This window comes from Oncorhynchus keta, chromosome 24 (assembly GCF_023373465.1).
Source record: "Oncorhynchus keta strain PuntledgeMale-10-30-2019 chromosome 24, Oket_V2, whole genome shotgun sequence".
Lineage (NCBI taxonomy): Eukaryota > Metazoa > Chordata > Actinopteri > Salmoniformes > Salmonidae > Oncorhynchus > Oncorhynchus keta.
Window position 1 is genome coordinate 1,421,562 of NC_068444.1, and position 19,034 is coordinate 1,440,595.

Consider the following 19,034-nt stretch of genomic DNA (forward strand, 5'->3'; position numbering starts at 1 on the left):
GTAGCCAACTACAGTATGCTAGCCAGCTACAGTGTGTTAGCCAGCTAGCTAGCTGAAGTAGCCAACTACAGTATGCTAGCCAGCTACAGTGTGTTAGCCAGCTAGCTAGCTAAAGTAGCCAACTACAGTATGCTAGCCAGCTACAGTGTGTTAGCCAGCTAGCTAGCTGAAGTAACCAACTACAGTATGTTAGCCAGCTAGCTAGCTAAAGTAGCCAACTACAGTATGCTAGCCAGCTACAGTGTGTTAGCCAGCTAGCTAGCTAAAGTAGCCAACTACAGTATGTTAGCCAGCTAGCTAGCTAAAGTAGCCAACTACAGTATGCTAGCCAACTACAGTATGTTAGCCAGCTAGCTAGCTAAAGTAGCCAACTACAGTATGCTAGCCAACTACAGTATGTTAGCCAGCATTTGCAACAGCCATCTGGTAGTGCCTGTCTTGATTGCATCAAATCAATGTAAAGAGACTAGCTAGCTGAAGTTGTCAGCTACGGTATGTTAGCCAGCTAGCTAGCTAAAGCAGCCAACTACAGTATGCTAGCCAGCTAAAGTAGCCAACTACAGTATGTTAGCCAGCTAGCTAGCTAAAGTAGCCAACTACAGTATGCTAGCCAGCTACAGTGTGTTAGCCAGCTAGCTAGCTGAAGTAGCCAACTACAGTATGCTAGCCAGCTACAGTGTGTTAGCCAGCTAGCTAGCTAAAGTAGCCAACTACAGTATGCTAGCCAGCTACAGTGTGTTAGCCAGCTAGCTAGCTGAAGTAGCCAACTACAGTATGTTAGCCAGCTAGCTAGCTAAAGTAGCCAACTACAGTATGCTAGCCAGCTACAGTGTGTTAGCCAGCTAGCTAGCTAAAGTAGCCAACTACAGTATGTTAGCCAGCTAGCTAGCTAAAGTAGCCAACTACAGTATGCTAGCCAACTACAGTATGTTAGCCAGCATTTGCAACAGCTAATGGGGATCCTAATAAAATACCAAATAATACCAACAATGCACTAATCAATAACAATGTAATACTAAAAATAACAAGGTAGAACAAAAACATGAGCTATAAAAACAAGAACTAAGAAGAACACGATAAGGTAAGTAAGAATACTATATTGTGTGTGTGAGAGTGTTTTTAGGGAAATATTAGCCTCTACCACAGGCTATCACCTCAACGTGAATGAAGCCTTGAGCCGAGGTTGGGGAACTATTAGCCCATGTTATAGACATTGATGTTACTGTTATAATAACTACAAGTTACTAACTGTCTACATTTACATTACATTTAAGTCATTTAGCAGACGCTCTTATCCAGAGCGACATACAAATTGGTGCATTCACCTTATGACATCCAGTGGAACAGCCACTTTACAATAGTCTACATGATGGTGAACTTGTGGGGCCAGGGAAATATAGGCTGACGTGCTTCTACATGACTCTTCCCCTCCAGAAGATGGTCCAACACAGTCTAAACAGAAGGTAGATCTTCAGTCTCTCCCAACACAGTGGTTCTGTAGCTCAGTTGGTAGAGCATGGCGCTTATCCAAAGCGACTTACAGTCATGTGTGCATACATTCTACGTATGGGTGGTCACGGGGATCGAACCCACTACCCTGGCATTACAAGCGCCATGCTCTACCAACTGTGCTACAGAAGGACCACAAACCTAAAACCCCAAAGAGCAAGCAATGCAGAGGCAGAAGCACAGTGGCTGGGAAAAACTCCCCAGAGAGGCAGGAACCTAAGAAGAAACCTAGAGAGAAACCAGGCTCCAATACATTTCCTTTCCCAGTCTCACATCGGCCTGTGTTGTGTTGTGAAGCTGGGCCCTGAAATAAAGAATAGTTATTCCCACATTGATGAAATCCCTAATTGTTTTATTGGATTTATTTTATGACTGATTTGTATTAATCCTAGTTTTTCTTCTTTTCCAGGACTCATCATCCCATTGTGTTTCTCGCTGCACACCTCCTCCAAAACAAGTCTCAATATGAGGACTGCATCGAACACCTCTGAAGAAACTACACTGGTGGACCTATAATATATACCACTATATATAGTGTAGGTGTACCAGCTGGTGTGTACTGATTCTGTTATTTTATATGATACATTTTTGTTTAACAAAAAAAAAACGAATGTTTCTGTAATTGACTACATGTTATGGAGTGTTTCTTCAGCCATATAAACACATTAAACTTTGACATGTCTTATATCAAAAGTCTGATATTTTGAGCGACATTTTGTATTCTTAAAAAAACACGTATCACAATCATTATAATGGAAACGTCAATAAAGCAACTATCAGCTAAATCATTGTTAGTGAGACAATACACTCGCATCATGTGCTATGTGCTGCCTACAATACACGTCGGGTTCATGTTGTTAGTGTTGCTAACTATGGTAACTTTACATAAACTGCCGCTGCAACCAGAGTAACAGACATTACCATAGTAAATACACTCTGTGGATTATTCCATGTGGCCTGGTTTCGTTTATTAGTCCAGAAGAAGTCCCCGCATTGGGCAAAATCAGCCCCGTACCATGTGTTAATATCAGCATGAGCAATTGCGTGATCTGTCGATGAACACTATTCGGGGAATATCTCCCAAGTGACTTTAAGCCCTGGTAGCTCGCCGTGATCGTATAGTGGTTAGTACTCTGCGTTGTGGCCGCAGCAACCCCGGTTCGAATCCGGGTCACGGCATTGCGATACACAATGTCACGGCAAAAGGGTTATTTTTTTCAGAAAATGTGTTCTAAACGTAATAATTATGCTTTGTAATCATATCTATTCCTGTTTTTCATGGTGGAAATCAGGAAATATAGAATATATGCGTGAATTGAGTCAAACCGAGCATTACCCATAGACATCTATGGCATATCACCCACTCTTTCTACACGCCTACAAAACATTTTAACCAATCGTTTCTCTATATTCTCCTCGAGCAGCCAATCCACGCAGGATTACGGCATTTTAAGAAAATGTTTGCGACCATCCGGAATCGAGGAATCGATTCATACACGCTTTTCGGAACTAGGACACTCGGACATTTCCGACAGGCGATCTGGTTGTAGCTCAACGAAATCAGCAGGTCGAAAATTCCCGAGTTACTTAGTTCCGACTGGCGTGTTCAACGCAGCAGCTTTGACTTGCTCTGACTCTATGCCAAGATTGAACATTTAATTTATATTTTAAGACAATGAAATACTCAGCCAACAAAAAAAGCTGTTATAATTATAAATGTGTGTATGCCTCTTAAGGTCCTTGTTTAATGTGATATTGTACCCAATAGCCCAAATGTCATTTGCATATTCTTTATATATACTTGTGTTTCCCATGTACTTTTTGCATTGATTTGTTAATACAAAAATAATAATAATAGTTTGCTCGATTAATTTACTCGACCGCTCGATTTATACCCTCAATTTAAGATGTAATTGCGTGACGATTATCTCAGCAACCGGGTGACGCAGCATGACAACGTATAAATGCTTTTATTCGACAGTCTGCTTGGTGCGGTGATGAATCTTCTGCCCACTGGGATTAATATCTCCTATGAACTGGATCTCTGCCAAACCAGACATCTCAGTTTTAGTCTATTATGATGTATTGTTGCTAACATCGAGCCCGATTTATGACAAACCAATAGTGCCATTTTGCAGTGAGGGTTTTGTTCATCCGTAACTAAAACCCTCGTTTTAAGATCTTATTTTGAAATAATGTCAGCCAGCTATCAAACGCACACTTTTCTCAACATGTCAACGTCGCCATCTGGATAACTATTTTTGTATTCTTTCTTTGTCTAGCCAACTTTTTGTTTTTATTGGTGGATTCTATTTAGGTAGTTGTTTTTCTCCGAGTTTTTAATTTATGTTTATTTCCACCGGACATCTTACCAAGATAGACAGTTCGGGAGCTAAGATGTCGAACCGAACCGTTTGCAGAGAAGTAAGTCACGCCGGCAGTTGGTACACCGCCTCAGGTATAGAACTGGACCGGGGAACGGGCCAGAGACCAGGGTACACCGCCTCAGGTATAGAACTGGACCGGGGAACGGGTCAGAGACCAGGGTACACAGCCTCAGGTATAGAACTGGACCGGGGAACGGGCCAGAGACCAGGGTACACCGCCTCAGGTATAGAACTGGACCGGGGAACGGGTCAGAGACCAGGGTACACAGCCTCAGGTATAGAACTGGACCGGGGAACGGGTCAGAGACCAGGGTACACCGCCTCAGGTATAGAACTGGACCGGGGAACGGGTCAGAGACCAGGCTACACCGCCTCAGGTATAGAACTGGACCGGGGAACGGGTCAGAGACCAGGGTACACCGCCTCAGGTATAGAACTGGACCGGGGAACGGGTCAGAGACCAGGCTACACCGCCTCAGGTATAGAACTGGACCGGGGAACGGGTCAGAGACCAGGGTACACCGCCTCAGGTATAGAACTGGACCGGGGAACGGGTCAGAGACCAGGGTACACCGCCTCAGGTATAGAACTGGGTCGGGGGAACGGGTCAGAGACCAGGGTACACCGCCTCAGGTATAGAACTGGACCGGGGAACGGGTCAGAGACCAGGCTACACCGCCTCAGGTATAGAACTGGACCGGGGAACAGGTCAGAGACCAGGCTACACCGCCTCAGGTATAGAACTGGACCGGGGAACGGGTCAGAGACCAGGCAGGTTGTAATGTGTTTTCAGGCAGGTTGTAATGTGTTGTCAGGCAGGTTGTAATGTGTTGTCAGGCAGGTTGTAATGTGTTGTCAGGCAGGTTGTAATGTGTTTTCAGGCAGGTTGTAATGTGTTGTCAGCCAGGCAGGTTGTAATGTGTTGTCAGCCAGGCAGGTTGTAATGTGTTGTCAGCCAGGCAGGTTGTAATGTGTTGTCAGCCAGGCAGGTTGTAATGTGTTGTCAGCCAGGCAGGTTGTAATGTGTTGTCAGCCAGGCAGGTTGTAATGTGTTGTCAGGCAGGTTGTAATGTGTTTTAAGGCAGGTTGTAATGTGTTGTCAGGCAGGTTGTAATGTGTTGTCAGCCAGGCAGGTTGTAATGTGTTTTCAGGCAGATTGTAATGTGTTTTCAGCCAGGCAGGTTGTAATGTGTTGTCAGGCAGGTTGTAATGTGTTGTCAGCCAGGTTGTAATGTGTTGTCAGCCAGGCAGGTTGTAATGTGTTGTCAGCCAGGCAGGTTGTAATGTGTTGTCAGGCAGGTTGTAATGTGTTGTCAGGCAGGTTGTAATGTGTTTTCAAGGCAGGTTGTAATGTGTTGTCAGCCAGGCAGGTTGTAATGTGTTGTCAGGCAGGTTGTAATGTGTTGTCAGCCAGGCAGGTTGTAATGTGTTGTCAGCCAGGCAGGTTGTAATGTGTTGTCAGCCAGGCAGGTTGTAATGTGTTTTCAGCCAGGCAGGTTGTAATGTGTTGTCAGCCAGGCAGGTTGTAATGTGTTGTCAGGCAGGTTGTAATGTGTTGTCAGGCAGGTTGTAATGTGTTGTCAGGCAGGTTGTAATGTGTTGTCAGCCAGGCAGGTTGTAATGTGTTGTCAGGCAGGTTGTAATGTGTTGTCAGGCAGGTTGTAATGTGTTTTCAGGCAGGTTGTATATTGAACCCTCACCTCCCTCTAGTCTATGTTGACCTCCTGTATATTGAACCCTCACCTCCCTAGTCTATGCTGACAGGTCCTGTATATTGAATCCTCACCTCCCTCTAGTCTATGTTGACCTCCTGTATATTGAATCCTCACCTCCCTCTAGTCTATGTTGACCTCCTGTATATTGAACCCTCACCTCCCTCTAGTCTATGCTGACCTCCTGTATATTGAATCCTCACCTCCCTCTAGTCTATGTTGACCTCCTGTATATTGAACCCTCACCTCCCTCTAGTCTATGCTGACCTCCTGTATATTGAATCCTCTCCCCCCTCTAGTCTATGTTGACCTCCTGTATATTGAATCCTCACCTCCCTCTAGTCTATGCTGACCTCCTGTATATTGAATCCTCACCTCCCTCTAGTCTATGTTGACCTCCTGTATATTGAACCCTCACCTCCCTCTAGTCTATGTTGACCTCCTGTATATTGAACCCTCACCTCCCTCTAGTCTATGTTGACCTCCTGTATATTGAATCCTCACCTCCCTCTAGTCTATGTTGACCTCCTGTATATTGAATCCTCACCTCCCTCTAGTCTATGTTGACCTCCTGTATATTGAATCCTCACCTCCCTCTAGTCTATGTTGACCTCCTGTATATTGAATCCTCACCTCCCTCTAGTCTATGCTGACCTCCTTTATATTGAATCCTCACCCCCTCTAGTCTATGCTGACCTCCTGTATATTGAACCCTCACCTCCCTCTAGTCTATGTTGACCTCCTGTATATTGAATCCTCACCTCCCTCTAGTCTATGTTGACCTCCTGTATATTGACCCCTCACCTCCCTCTAGTCTATGTTGACCTCCTGTATATTGAATCCTCTCCCCCTCTAGTCTATGTTGACCACCTGTATATTGAATCCTCACCCCCTCTAGTCTATGCTGACCTCCTGTATATTGAACCCTCACCTCCCTCTAGTCTGACCTCCTGTATATTGAACCCTCACCTCCCTCTAGTCTATGTTGACCTCCTGTATATTGAATCCTCACCTCCCTCTAGTCTATGCTGACCTCCTGTATATTGAATCCTCACCTCCCTCTAGTCTATGTTAACCTCCTGTATATTGAATCCTCACCTCCCTCTAGTCTATGCTGACCTCCTGTATATTGAATCCTCACCTCCCTCTAGTCTATGTTGACCTCCTGTATATTGAACCCTCACCTCCCTCTAGTCTATGTTGACCTCCTGTATATTGAACCCTCACCTCCCTCTAGTCTATGTTGACCTCCTGTATATTGTATCCTCACCTCCCTCTAGTCTATGTTGACCTCCTGTATATTGAATCCTCACCTCCTCACCTCCCTCTAGTCTATGTTGACCTCCTGTATATTGAACCCTCACCTCCCTCTAGTCTATGTTGACCTCCTGTATATTGAATCCTCACCTCCCTCTAGTCTATGTTGACCTCCTGTATATTGAATCCTCACCTCCCTCTAGTCTATGTTGACCTCCTGTATATTGAATCCTCACCTCCTCACCTCCCTCTAGTCTATGTTGACCTCCTGTATATTGAACCCTCACCTCCCTCTAGTCTATGTTGACCTCCTGTATATTGAACCCTCACCTCCCTCTAGTCTATGCTGACCTCCTGTATATTGAACCCTCACCTCCCTCTAGTCTATGTTGACCTACTGTATATTGAATCCTCTCCCCCCTCTAGTCTATGTTGACCTCCTGTATATTGAATCCTCTCCCCCCTCTAGTCTATGTTGACCTCCTGTATATTGAACCCTCACCTCCCTCTAGTCTATGCTGACCTCCTGTATATTGAATCCTCTCCCCCCTCTAGTCTATGTTGACCTCCTGTATATTGAATCCTCACCTCCCTCTAGTCTATGCTGACCTCCTGTATATTGAACCCTCACCTCCCTCTAGTCTATGTTGACCTCCTGTATATTGAACCCTCACCTCCCTCTAGTCTATGTTGACCTCCTGTATATTGAATCCTCACCTCCCTCTAGTCTATGTTGACCTCCTGTATATTGAATCCTCACCTCCCTCTAGTCTGATCTCCCTGTATATTGAACCCTCACCTCCCTCTAGTCTATGCTGACCTCCTGTATATTGAACCCTCACCTCCCTCTAGTCTATGCTGACCTCCTGTATATTGAATCCTCACCTCCCTCTAGTCTATGCTGACCTCCTGTATATTGAATCCTCACCTCCCTCTAGTCTATGTTGACCTCCTGTATATTGAATCCTCACCTCCCTCTAGTCTATGCTGACCTCCTGTATATTGAATCCTCACCTCCCTCTAGTCTATGTTGACCTCCTGTATATTGAACCCTCACCTCCCTCTAGTCTATGTTGACCTCCTGTATATTGAACCCTCACCTCCCTCTAGTCTATGTTGACCTCCTGTATATTGAACCCTCACCTCCCTCTAGTCTATGTTGACCTCCTGTATATTGAACCCTCACCTCCCTCTAGTCTATGCTGACCTCCTGTATATTGAATCCTCACCTCCCTCTAGTCTATGTTGACCTCCTGTATATTGAACCCTCACCTTCCTCCTCTCCTCACCCTCCTCCTCTCCTCACCCTCCTCACCCCTCCTCCTCTCCTCAACCTCCTCCCTCTCCTCCCCATCCTCCCCCTCTCCTCACCCTCCTCCTCTCCCCATCCTCCCCCTCTCCTCACCCTCCTCCTCTCCTCACCCTCCCCCTCTCCTCACCCTCGTCTTCTCCTCAACCTCCTCCTCTCCTCACCCCCCTCCTCTCCTTACCCTCCTCCTCACCTCACCCTCCTCCTCTCCTCACCTTCCTCCTCTCCTCACCCTCCTCCTCTCCTCACCCTCCTCTCCTCACCCTCCTCTCCTCACCCTCCTCCTCTCCTCACCCTCCTCCTCTCCTCACACTCCCTCTCCTCACCCTCCTCCTCTCCTCACCTTCCTCCTCTCCTCCCCCTCCTCCTCCTCCTCCCCTCCACCCTCACCCTCTCCTCACCCTCCTTCTCTCCTCACCCTCCTCCTCTCCTCACCTTCCTCCTCTCCTCACCCTCCTCTCCTCTCCTCACCCTCCTTCTCTCCTCACCCTCCTCCTCTCCTCACCCCTCCTCCTCTCCTCACCCTCCTCCTCTCCTCACCCTCCTCACCCTCCTTCTCTCCTCACCCTCCTCTTCTCCTCACCCTCCTCACCCTCCTCCTCTCCTCACCTTCCTTCTCTCCTCACCCTCCTCCTCTCCTCACCCTCTTCCTCTCCTCACCCTCCTCCTCTCCTCACCTTCCTCCTCTCCTCACCCTCCTCCTCTCCTCACCCTCCTCCTCTCCTCACCCTCCTCCTCTCCTCACCCTCCTCCTCTCCTCACCTTCCTCCTCTCCTCACCCTCCTCCTCTCCTCACCCTCACCCTCCTCTCCTCACCCTCCTCCTCACCCTCTCCTCACCCTCCTTCTCTCCTCACCCTCCTCCTCTCCTCACCCTCCTCTCCTCACCCTCCTCCTCTCCTCACCCTCCTTACCCTCCTCTCCTCACCCTCCTCCTCTCCTCACCCTCCTCCTCTCCTCACCCTCCTTACCCTCCTCCTCTCCTCACCTTCCTCCTCTCCTCACACTCCTCCTCCTCACCCTCCTCCTCTCCTCACCCTCCTCCTCTCCTCGCCCTCGTCCTCTCCTCACCCCCTCCTCTCCCCTCACCCCCTCCTCTCCTCACCCCCTCCTCTCCTCACCCTCCTCCTCCTCTCCTCACCCTCCTCCTCCTCTCCTCCTCCTCCCTCACCCTCCTCCTCTCCTCATCCTCCTCCTCACGCTCCTCCTCTCCTCACCCTCCCCATCTCCTCCCCCTCTCCTCACCCTCCTCCTCCTCTCCTCACCCTCCTTACCCTCCTCCTCTCCTCACCTTCCTCCTCTCCTCACCCTCCTCCTCTCCTCACCCTCCTCCTCTCCTCACCCTCCTCCTCTCCTCACCCTCCTCCTCTCCTCACCCTCGTCCTCTCCTCACCCTCGTCCTCTCCTCACCCCCCTCCTCTCCTCACCCCCCTCCTCTCCTCACCCTCCTCCTCCTCACCCTCCTCCTCTCCTCATCCTCCTCCTCACGCTCCTCCTCTCCTCACCCTCCCCATCTCCTCCCCCTCTCCTCACCCTCCCCCTCTCCTCCTCTCCTCACCATCCTCCTCTCCTCACCATCCATCTCTCCTCACCCTCCTCCTCTCCTCACCCTCCTCCTTCTGAGTTTTAAGTGTCAGAGATTTTTTTGGGTTGAAACTTTTGCTTGATGTGCGGTTGCATTTAAAAACATTTTTTTTTTGATTTTTGGGTTGGAAGGGATGGGTGTTTTGGGATATTTTCATCTGGGGTGGAAGACGGTAATGGGGGAGCATTTGGGGTTCGTTTAGGGACTCGACTTGTCCCTTATGACCCTGTTGTTTTCCTGAACAAGACTTTCAAATAAGGTATAAGCATGAAGTAATCTTTACATGTGCACTCTGCAGACCTCATGTGATCTCACTAAAGGAATAATAAACAACTGCAAGTGTAAATGGATATTTTACTGAAATGATGACAATGAAATGACTTTTGACTGACTGCTTTACAAGCTTTGATAATGTACCCACTACCCACTACCTCTCATCGCCACGGCGGTGGAATCATTTCACGGGGTGAGTTTTTTTCACAAAACTGGACCTTAGGAGTGCGTATAATTTGGTGCGTATCCGGGAGGGAGATCAGTGGAAGACCGCGTTTAGTACCACATCTGGTCATTATGAGTACCTCGTCTTGCCGTATGGGTTGAAAAGTGCTACAGCCATTTTCCAATCTTTCGTAGACAAGATTCTCAGAGGCCTGCACGGGCAGGGTGTGGTAGTGTATGTGGATGATGTACTGATCTATTCTGCCACACGCGCCGCGCATGTGTCTCTGGTGCTTAAGGTATTTGGGCGACTGCTGGAGCATGACCTGTACGTCAAGGCTGAGAAATGTGTGCTCTCCAAACCAGCCGTTTCCTTCCTGGGTTATCGCATTTCCACCTCTGGGGTGGTGATGGAGTGTGACCGCGTTACAGCCGTGCTTAATTGGCCGACTCCGACCACGGTAAAGGAGGTGCAGTGGGTTTGCCAATTACTACCGGAGGTTTATCCGCGGTTTTGGTCAGGTGGAGGCTCCCATTACCTCACTGCTGAAGGGGGGCCGGCGCTTGCGGAGGAGTGTGACTGTTTGAGGTTGTGGACAGGTGTCTTTTATACTGATAACATGTTCAAACAGGTGCCATTTATACAGGTAACGAGTGGAGGACAGACGAGCCTCTTAAAGAAGGTCTGTGAGAGCCAGAAATCTTGCTTGTTTGTAGGTGACCAAATACTTATAGGGGGTAGAGAGAGAGAGGTGGGGTAGAGAGAAAGAGCGAGGGGGTGGAGAGAGAGGGGGAGAGAGAGAGAGAGATAGAGAGAGGGGGAGAGAGAGAGAGAGAGAGAGGGGTAGAGAGAGAGAGGGGGAGAGAGAGAGAGAGAGAGAGGGGGTAGAGAGAAAGAGACAGAGAGAGAGAGAAGGGGAATAGAGAGGGGGAGAGAGAGAGACCATATTTATGTTTATTTACTTTCCCTGTTGTACTTTAGAAGGCAGACTAGAGGTGGCTGCTCCCTGTTGTACTTTAGAAGACAGACTAGAGGTGGCTGCTCCCTGTTGTACTTTAGAAGACAGACTAGAGGTGGCTGCTCCCTGTTGTACTTTAGAAGGCAGGCTAGAGGTGGCTGCTCCCTGTTGTACTTTAGAAGGCAGACTAGAGGTGGCTGCTCCCTGTTGTACTTTAGAAGACAGACTAGAGGTGGCTGCTCCCTGTTGTACTTTAGAAGACAGACTAGAGGTGGCTGCTCCCTGTTGTACTTTAGAAGGCAGGCTAGAGGTGGCTGCTCCCTGTTGTACTTTAGAAGGCAGGCTAGAGGTGGCTGCTCCCTGTTGTACTTTAGAAGGCAGACTAGAGGTGGCTGCTCCCTGTTGTACTTTAGAAGACAGACTAGAGGTGGCTGCTCCCTGTTGTACTTTAGAAGACAGACTAGAGGTGGCTGCTCCCTGTTGTACTTTAGAAGGCAGGCTAGAGGTGGCTGCTCCCTGTTGTACTTTAGAAGACAGACTAGAGGTGGCTGCTCCCTGTTGTACTTTAGAAGGCAGGCTAGAGGTGGCTGCTCCCTGTTGTACTTTAGAAGACAGACTAGAGGTGGCTGCTCCCTGTTGTACTTTAGAAGACAGGCTAGAGGTGGCTGCTCCCTGTTGTACTTTAGAAGACAGGCTAGAGGTGGCTGCTCCCTGTTGTACTTTAGAAGGCAGGGTAGAGGTGGCTGCTCCCTGTTGTACTTTAGAAGGCAGACTAGAGGTGGCTGCTCCCTGTTGTACTTTAGAAGACAGACTAGAGGTGGCTGCTCCCTGTTGTACTTTAGAAGGCAGGGTAGAGGTGGCTGCTCCCTGTTGTACTTTAGAAGGCAGGGTAGAGGTGGCTGCTGCTTTAGAAGACCTGTTGTACTTTAGAAGGCAGGGTAGAGGTGGCTGCTCCCTGTTGTACTTTAGAAGGCAGGGTAGAGGTGGCTGCTCCCTGTTGTACTTTAGAAGGCAGACTAGAGGTGGCTGCTCCTGTTGTACTTTAGAAGGCAGGGTAGAGGTGGCTGCTCCCTGTTGTACTTTAGAAGGCAGGGTAGAGGTGGCTGCTCCCTGTTGTACTTTAGAAGGCAGACTAGAGGTGGCTGCTCCCTGTTGTACTTTAGAAGACAGGCTAGAGGTGGCTGCTCCCTGTTGTACTTTAGAAGGCAGACTAGAGGTGGCTGCTCCCTGTTGTACTTTAGAAGGCAGGGTAGAGGTGGCTGCTCCCTGTTGTACTTTAGAAGACAGACTAGAGGTGGCTGCTCCCTGTTGTACTTTAGAAGGCAGGGTAGAGGTGGCTGCTCCCTGTTGTACTTTAGAAGGCAGGGTAGAGGTGGCTGCTCCCTGTTGTACTTTAGAAGGCAGACTAGAGGTGGCTGCTCCCTGTTGTACTTTAGAAGGCAGGGTAGAGGTGGCTGCTCCCTGTTGTACTTTAGAAGGCAGGGTAGAGGTAGCTGCTCCCTGTTGTACTTTAGAAGGCAGACTAGAGGTGGCTGCTCCCTGTTGTACTTTAGAAGGCAGACTAGAGGTGGCTGCTCCCTGTTGTACTTTAGAAGACAGGCTAGAGGTGGCTGCTCCCTGTTGTACTTTAGAAGGCAGGCTAGAGGTGGCTGCTCCCTGTTGTACTTTAGAAGACAGGCTAGAGGTGGCTGCTCCCTGTTGTACTTTAGAAGGCAGACTAGAGGTGGCTGCTCCCTGTTGTACTTTAGAAGGCAGGGTAGAGGTGGCTGCTCCCTGTTGTACTTTAGAAGGGTAGAGGTGGCTGCTCCTGTTGTACTTTAGAAGACAGACTAGAGGTGGCTGCTCCTGTTGTACTTTAGAAGGCAGACTAGAGGTGGCTGCTCCCTGTTGTACTTTAGAAGGCAGACTAGAGGTGGCTGCTCCCTGTTGTACTTTAGAAGGCAGGGTAGAGGTGGCTGCTCCCTGTTGTACTTTAGAAGGCAGGCTAGAGGTGGCTGCTCCCTGTTGTACTTTAGAAGACAGACTAGAGGTGGCTGCTCCCTGTTGTACTTTAGAAGGCAGGGTAGAGGTGGCTGCTCCCTGTTGTACTTTAGAAGGCAGACTAGAGGTGGCTGCTCCCTGTTGTACTTTAGAAGGCAGGGTAGAGGTGGCTGCTCCCTGTTGTACTTTAGAAGGCAGGGGCTAGAGGTAGGTGGCTGCTCCCTGTTGTACTTTAGAAGGCAGACTAGAGGTGGCTGCTCCCTGTTGTACTTTAGAAGGCAGGGTAGAGGTAGCTGCTCCCTGTTGTACTTTAGAAGGCAGGGTAGAGTTGTGGCTGCTCCCCTGTTGTACTTTAGAAGGCAGACTAGAGGTGGCTGCTCCCTGTTGTACTTTAGAAGGCAGGGTAGAGGTGGCTGCTCCCTGTTGTACTTTAGAAGGCAGGGTAGAGGTGGCTGCTCCCTGTTGTACTTTAGAAGGCAGACTAGAGGTGGCTGCTCCTGTTGTACTTTAGAAGACAGACTAGAGGTGGCTGCTCCCTTTAGAAGGCAGACTTGGCTGCTCCCTGTTGTACTTTAGAAGGCAGACTAGAGGTGGCTGCTCCCTGTTGTACTTTAGAAGGCAGGGTAGAGGTGGCTGCTCCCTGTTGTACTTTAGAAGACAGACTAGAGGTGGCTGCTCCCTGTTGTACTTTAGAAGACAGACTAGAGGTGGCTGCTCCCTGTTGTACTTTAGAAGGCAGGGTAGAGGTGGCTGCTCCCTGTTGTACTTTAGAAGGCAGGGTAGAGGTGGCTGCTCCTGTTGTACTTTAGAAGACAGACTAGAGGTGGCTGCTCCCTGTTGTACTTTAGAAGGCAGGGTAGAGGTGGCTGCTCCCTGTTGTACTTTAGAAGGCAGGGTAGAGGTGGCTGCTCCCTGTTGTACTTTAGAAGGCAGGGTAGAGGTAGCTGCTCCCTGTTGTACTTTAGAAGGCAGGGGAGGTGGCTGCTCCCTGTTGTACTTTAGAAGGCAGACTAGAGGTGGCTGCTCCCTGTTGTACTTTAGAAGGCAGACTAGAGGTGGCTGCTCCCTGTTGTACTTTAGAAGACAGGCTAGAGTGGCTGCTCCCTGTTGTACTTTAGAAGACAGACTATAGGTGGCTGCTCCCTGTTGTACTTTAGAAGACAGACTAGAGGTGGCTGCTCCCTGTTGTACTTTAGAAGACAGGCTAGAGGTGGCTGCTCCCTGTTGTACTTTAGAGGCAGACTAGAGGTGGCTGCTCCCTGTTGTACTTTAGAAGGCAGGGTAGAGGTGGCTGCTCCCTGTTGTACTTTAGAAGGCAGGGTAGAGGTGGCTGCTCCTGTTGTACTTTAGAAGGCAGGGTAGAGGTGGTGGCTGCTCCCTGTTGTACTTTAGAAGGCAGGGTAGAGGTGGCTGCTCCCTGTTGTACTTTAGAAGACAGACTAGAGGTGGCTGCTCCCTGTTGTACTTTAGAAGACAGAGTAGAGGTGGCTGCTCCCTGTTGTACTTTAGAAGGCAGACTAGAGGTGGCTGCTCCCTGTTGTACTTTAGAAGACAGACTAGAGGTGGCTGCTCCCTGTTGTACTTTAGAAGGCAGACTAGAGGTGGCTGCTCCCTGTTGTACTTTAGAAGACAGGCTAGAGGTGGCTGCTCCCTGTTGTACTTTAGAAGGCAGACTAGAGGTGGCTGCTCCCTGTTGTACTTTAGAAGGCAGGGTAGAGGTGGCTGCTCCTGTTGTACTTTAGAAGGCAGGGTAGAGGTGGCTGCTCCCTGTTGTACTTTAGAAGACAGACTAGAGGTGGCTGCTCCCTGTTGTACTTTAGAAGACAGACTAGAGGTGGCTGCTCCCTGTTGTACTTTAGAAGGCAGACTAGAGGTGGCTGCTCCCTGTTGTACTTTAGAAGGCAGGGTAGAGGTGGCTGCTCCCTGTTGTACTTTAGAAGACAGACTAGAGGTGGCTGCTCCCTGTTGTACTTTAGAAGACAGACTAGAGGTGGCTGCTCCCTGTTGTACTTTAGAAGGCAGACTAGAGGTGGCTGCTCCCTGTTGTACTTTAGAAGGCAGGGTAGAGGTGGCTGCTCCCTGTTGTACTTTAGAAGACAGACTAGAGGTGGCTGCTCCCTGTTGTACTTTAGAAGGCAGGGTAGAGGTGGCTGCTCCCTGTTGTACTTTAGAAGGCAGGGTAGAGGTGGCTACTCCCTGTTGTACTTTAGAAGGCAGGGTGAGGTAGCTGCTCCCTGTTGTACTTTAGAAGGCAGGGTAGAGGTAGCTGCTCCCTGTTGTACTTTAGAAGGCAGACTAGAGGTGGATGCTCCCTGTTGTACTTTAGAAGGCAGACTAGAGGTGGCTGCTCCCTGTTGTACTTTAGAAGACAGACTAGAGGTGGCTGCTCCCTGTTGTACTTTAGAAGGCAGGGTAGAGATGGCTGCTCCCTGTTGTACTTTAGAAGACAGACTAGAGGTGGCTGCTCCCTGTTGTACTTTAGAAGGCAGGGTAGAGGTGGCTGCTCCCTGTTGTACTTTAGAAGACAGGCTAGAGGTGGCTGCTCCCTGTTGTACTTTAGAAGACAGACTAGAGGTGGCTGCTCCCTGTTGTACTTTAGAAGGCATGGTAGAGGTGGCTGCTCCCTGTTGTACTTTAGAAGGCAGGGTAGAGGTGGCTGCTCCCTGTTGTACTTTAGAAGACAGACTAGAGGTGGCTGCTCCCTGTTGTACTTTAGAAGGCAGGCTAGAGGTGGCTGCTCCCTGTTGTACTTTAGAAGGCAGGCTAGAGGTGGCTGCTCCCTGTTGTACTTTAGAAGACAGACTAGAGGTGGCTGCTCCCTGTTGTACTTTAGAAGACAGACTAGAGGTGGCTGCTCCCTGTTGTACTTTAGAAGGCAGGGTAGAGGTGGCTGCTCCCTGTTGTACTTTAGAAGGCAGGCTAGAGGTGGCTGCTCCCTGTTGTACTTTAGAAGACAGACTAGAGGTGGCTGCTCCTGTTGTACTTTAGAAGGCAGGCCTGTCCTGTTGTACTTTAGAAGACAGACTAGAGGTGGCTGCTCCCTGTTGTACTTTCAAGGCAGGCTAGAGGTGGCTGCTCCCTGTTGTACTTTAGAAGGCAGGCTAGAGGTGGCTGCTCCCTGTTGTACTTTAGAAGACAGGCTAGAGGTGGCTGCTCCCTGTTGTACTTTAGAAGGCAGGGTAGAGGTGGCTGCTCCCTGTTGTACTTTAGAAGGCAGGGTAGAGGTGGCTGCTCCCTGTTGTACTTTAGAAGGCAGGGTAGAGGTGGCTGCTCCCTGTTGTACTTTAGAAGACAGACTAGAGGTGGCTGCTCCCTGTTGTACTTTAGAAGGCAGGGTAGAGATGGCTGCTCCCTGTTGTACTTTAGAAGACAGACTAGAGGTGGCTGCTCCCTGTTGTACTTTAGAAGGCAGGGTAGAGGTGGCTGCTCCCTGTTGTACTTTAGAAGACAGGCTAGAGGTGGCTGCTCCCTGTTGTACTTTAGAAGACAGACTAGAGGTGGCTGCTCCCTGTTGTACTTTAGAAGGCATGGTAGAGGTGGCTGCTCCCTGTTGTACTTTAGAAGGCAGGGTAGAGGTGGCTGCTCCCTGTTGTACTTTAGAAGGCAGGGTAGAGGTAGCTGCTCCCTGTTGTACTTTAGAAGGCAGGGTAGAGGTAGCTGCTCCCTGTTGTACTTTAGAAGGCAGACTAGAGGTGTCTGCTCCCTGTTGTACTTTAGAAGGCAGGGTAGAGGTAGCTGCTCCCTGTTGTACTTTAGAAGGCAGGGTAGAGGTGGCTGCTCCCTGTTGTACTTTAGAAGGCAGACTAGAGGTGGCTGCTCCCTGTTGTACTTTAGAAGGCAGGGTAGAGGTGGCTGCTCCCTGTTGTACTTTAGAAGGCAGGGTAGAGGTGGCTGCTCCCTGTTGTACTTTAGAAGACAGACTAGAGGTGGCTGCTCCCTGTTGTACTTTTCTGCTTGTTGTAGAAGACAGACTAGAGGTGGCTGCTCCCTGTTGTACTTTAGAAGGCAGACTAGAGGTGGCTGCTCCCTGTTGTACTTTAGAAGGCAGGGGTAGAGGTGGCTGCTCCTGTTGTACTTTAGAAGACAGACTAGAGGTGGCTGCTCCCTGTTGTACTTTAGAAGACAGACTAGAGGTGGCTGCTCCCTGTTGTACTTTAGAAGGCAGACTAGAGGTGGCTGCTCCCTGTTGTACTTTAGAAGGCAGGGTAGAGGTGGCTGCTCCCTGTTGTACTTTAGAAGACAGACTAGAGGTGGCTGCTCCCTGTTGTACTTTAGAAGGCAGGGTAGAGGTGGCTGCTCCCTGTTGTACTTTAGAAGGCAGGGTAGAGGTGGCTACTCCCTGTTGTACTTTAGAAGGCAGGGTAGAGGTAGCTGCTCCCTGTTGTACTTTAGAAGGCAGGGTAGAGGTAGCTGCTCCCTGTTGTACTTTAGAAGGCAGACTAGAGGTGGATGCTCCCTGTTGTACTTTAGAAGGCAGACTAGAGGTGGCTGCTCCCTGTTGTACTTTAGAAGACAGGCTAGAGGTGGCTGCTCCCTGTTGTACTTTAGAAGACAGACTAGAGGTGGCTGCTCCCTGTTGTACTTTAGAAGACAGACTAGAGGTGGCTGCTCCCTGTTGTACTTTAGAAGACAGACTAGAGGTGGCTGCTCCCTGTTGTACTTTAGAAGGCAGACTAGAGGTGGCTGCTCCCTGTTGTACTTTAGAAGGCAGGGTAGAGGTGGCTGCTCCCTGTTGTACTTTAGAAGGCAGGGTAGAGGTGGCTGCTCCCTGTTGTACTTTAGAAGGCAGGGTAGAGGTGGCTGCTCCCTGTTGTACTTTAGAAGGCAGGGTAGAGGTGGCTGCTCCCTGTTGTACTTTAGAAGACAGACTAGAGGTGGCTGCTCCCTGTTGTACTTTAGAAGACAGAATAGAGGTGGCTGCTCCCTGTTGTACTTTAGAAGGCAGACTAGAGGTGGCTGCTCCCTGTTGTACTTTAGAAGACAGACTAGAGGTGGCTGCTCCCTGTTGTACTTTAGAAGACAGGGTAGAGGTGGCTGCTCCCTGTTGTACTTTAGAAGACAGGCTAGAGGTGGCTGCTCCCTGTTGTACTTTAGAAGGCAGACTAGAGGTGGCTGCTCCCTGTTGTACTTTAGAAGGCAGGGTAGAGGTGGCTGCTCCCTGTTGTACTTTAGAAGGCAGGGTAGAGGTGGCTGCTCCCTGTTGTACTTTAGAAGACAGACTAGAGGTGGCTGCTCCCTGTTGTACTTTAGAAGACAGACTAGAGGTGGCTGCTCCCTGTTGTACTTTAGAAGGCAGACTAGAGGTGGCTGCTCCCTGTTGTACTTTAGAAGGCAGGGTAGAGGTGGCTGCTCCCTGTTGTACTTTAGAAGACAGACTAGAGGTGGCTGCTCCCTGTTGTACTTTAGAAGACAGACTAGAGGTGGCTGCTCCCTGTTGTACTTTAGAAGGCAGACTAGAGGTGGCTGCTCCTGTTGTACTTTAGAAGGCAGGGTAGAGGTGGCTGCTCCTGTTGTACTTTAGAAGACAGACTAGAGTGGCTGCTCCCTGTTGTACTTTAGAAGGCAGGGTAGAGGTGGCTGCTCCCTGTTGTACTTTAGAAGGCAGGGTAGAGGTGGCTACTCCTGTTGTACTTTAGAAGGCAGGGTAGAGGTAGCTGCTCCCTGTTGTACTTTAGAAGGCAGGGTAGAGGTAGCTGCTCCCTGTTGTACTTTAGAAGGCAGACTAGAGGTGGCTGCTCCCTGTTGTACTTTAGAAGGCAGACTGTTAGAGGTGGCTGCTCCCTGTTGTACTTTAGAAGACAGACTAGAGGTGGCTGCTCCTGTTGTACTTTAGAAGACAGACTAGAGGTGGCTGCTCCCTGTTGTACTTTAGAAGACAGACTAGAGGTGGCTGCTCCCT

General features: G+C 49.4%; 1 non-coding gene across 1 annotated transcript; it reads left to right on the forward strand.

Moving 5' to 3' along the window:
- Positions 1 to 2,616: 2,616 nt before the first annotated feature.
- trnah-gug (transfer RNA histidin (anticodon GUG)) lies at positions 2,617 to 2,688 on the forward strand. The gene has a single exon. It is a non-coding gene; the product is annotated as a tRNA-His (tRNA).
- Positions 2,689 to 19,034: the final 16,346 nt, after the last annotated feature.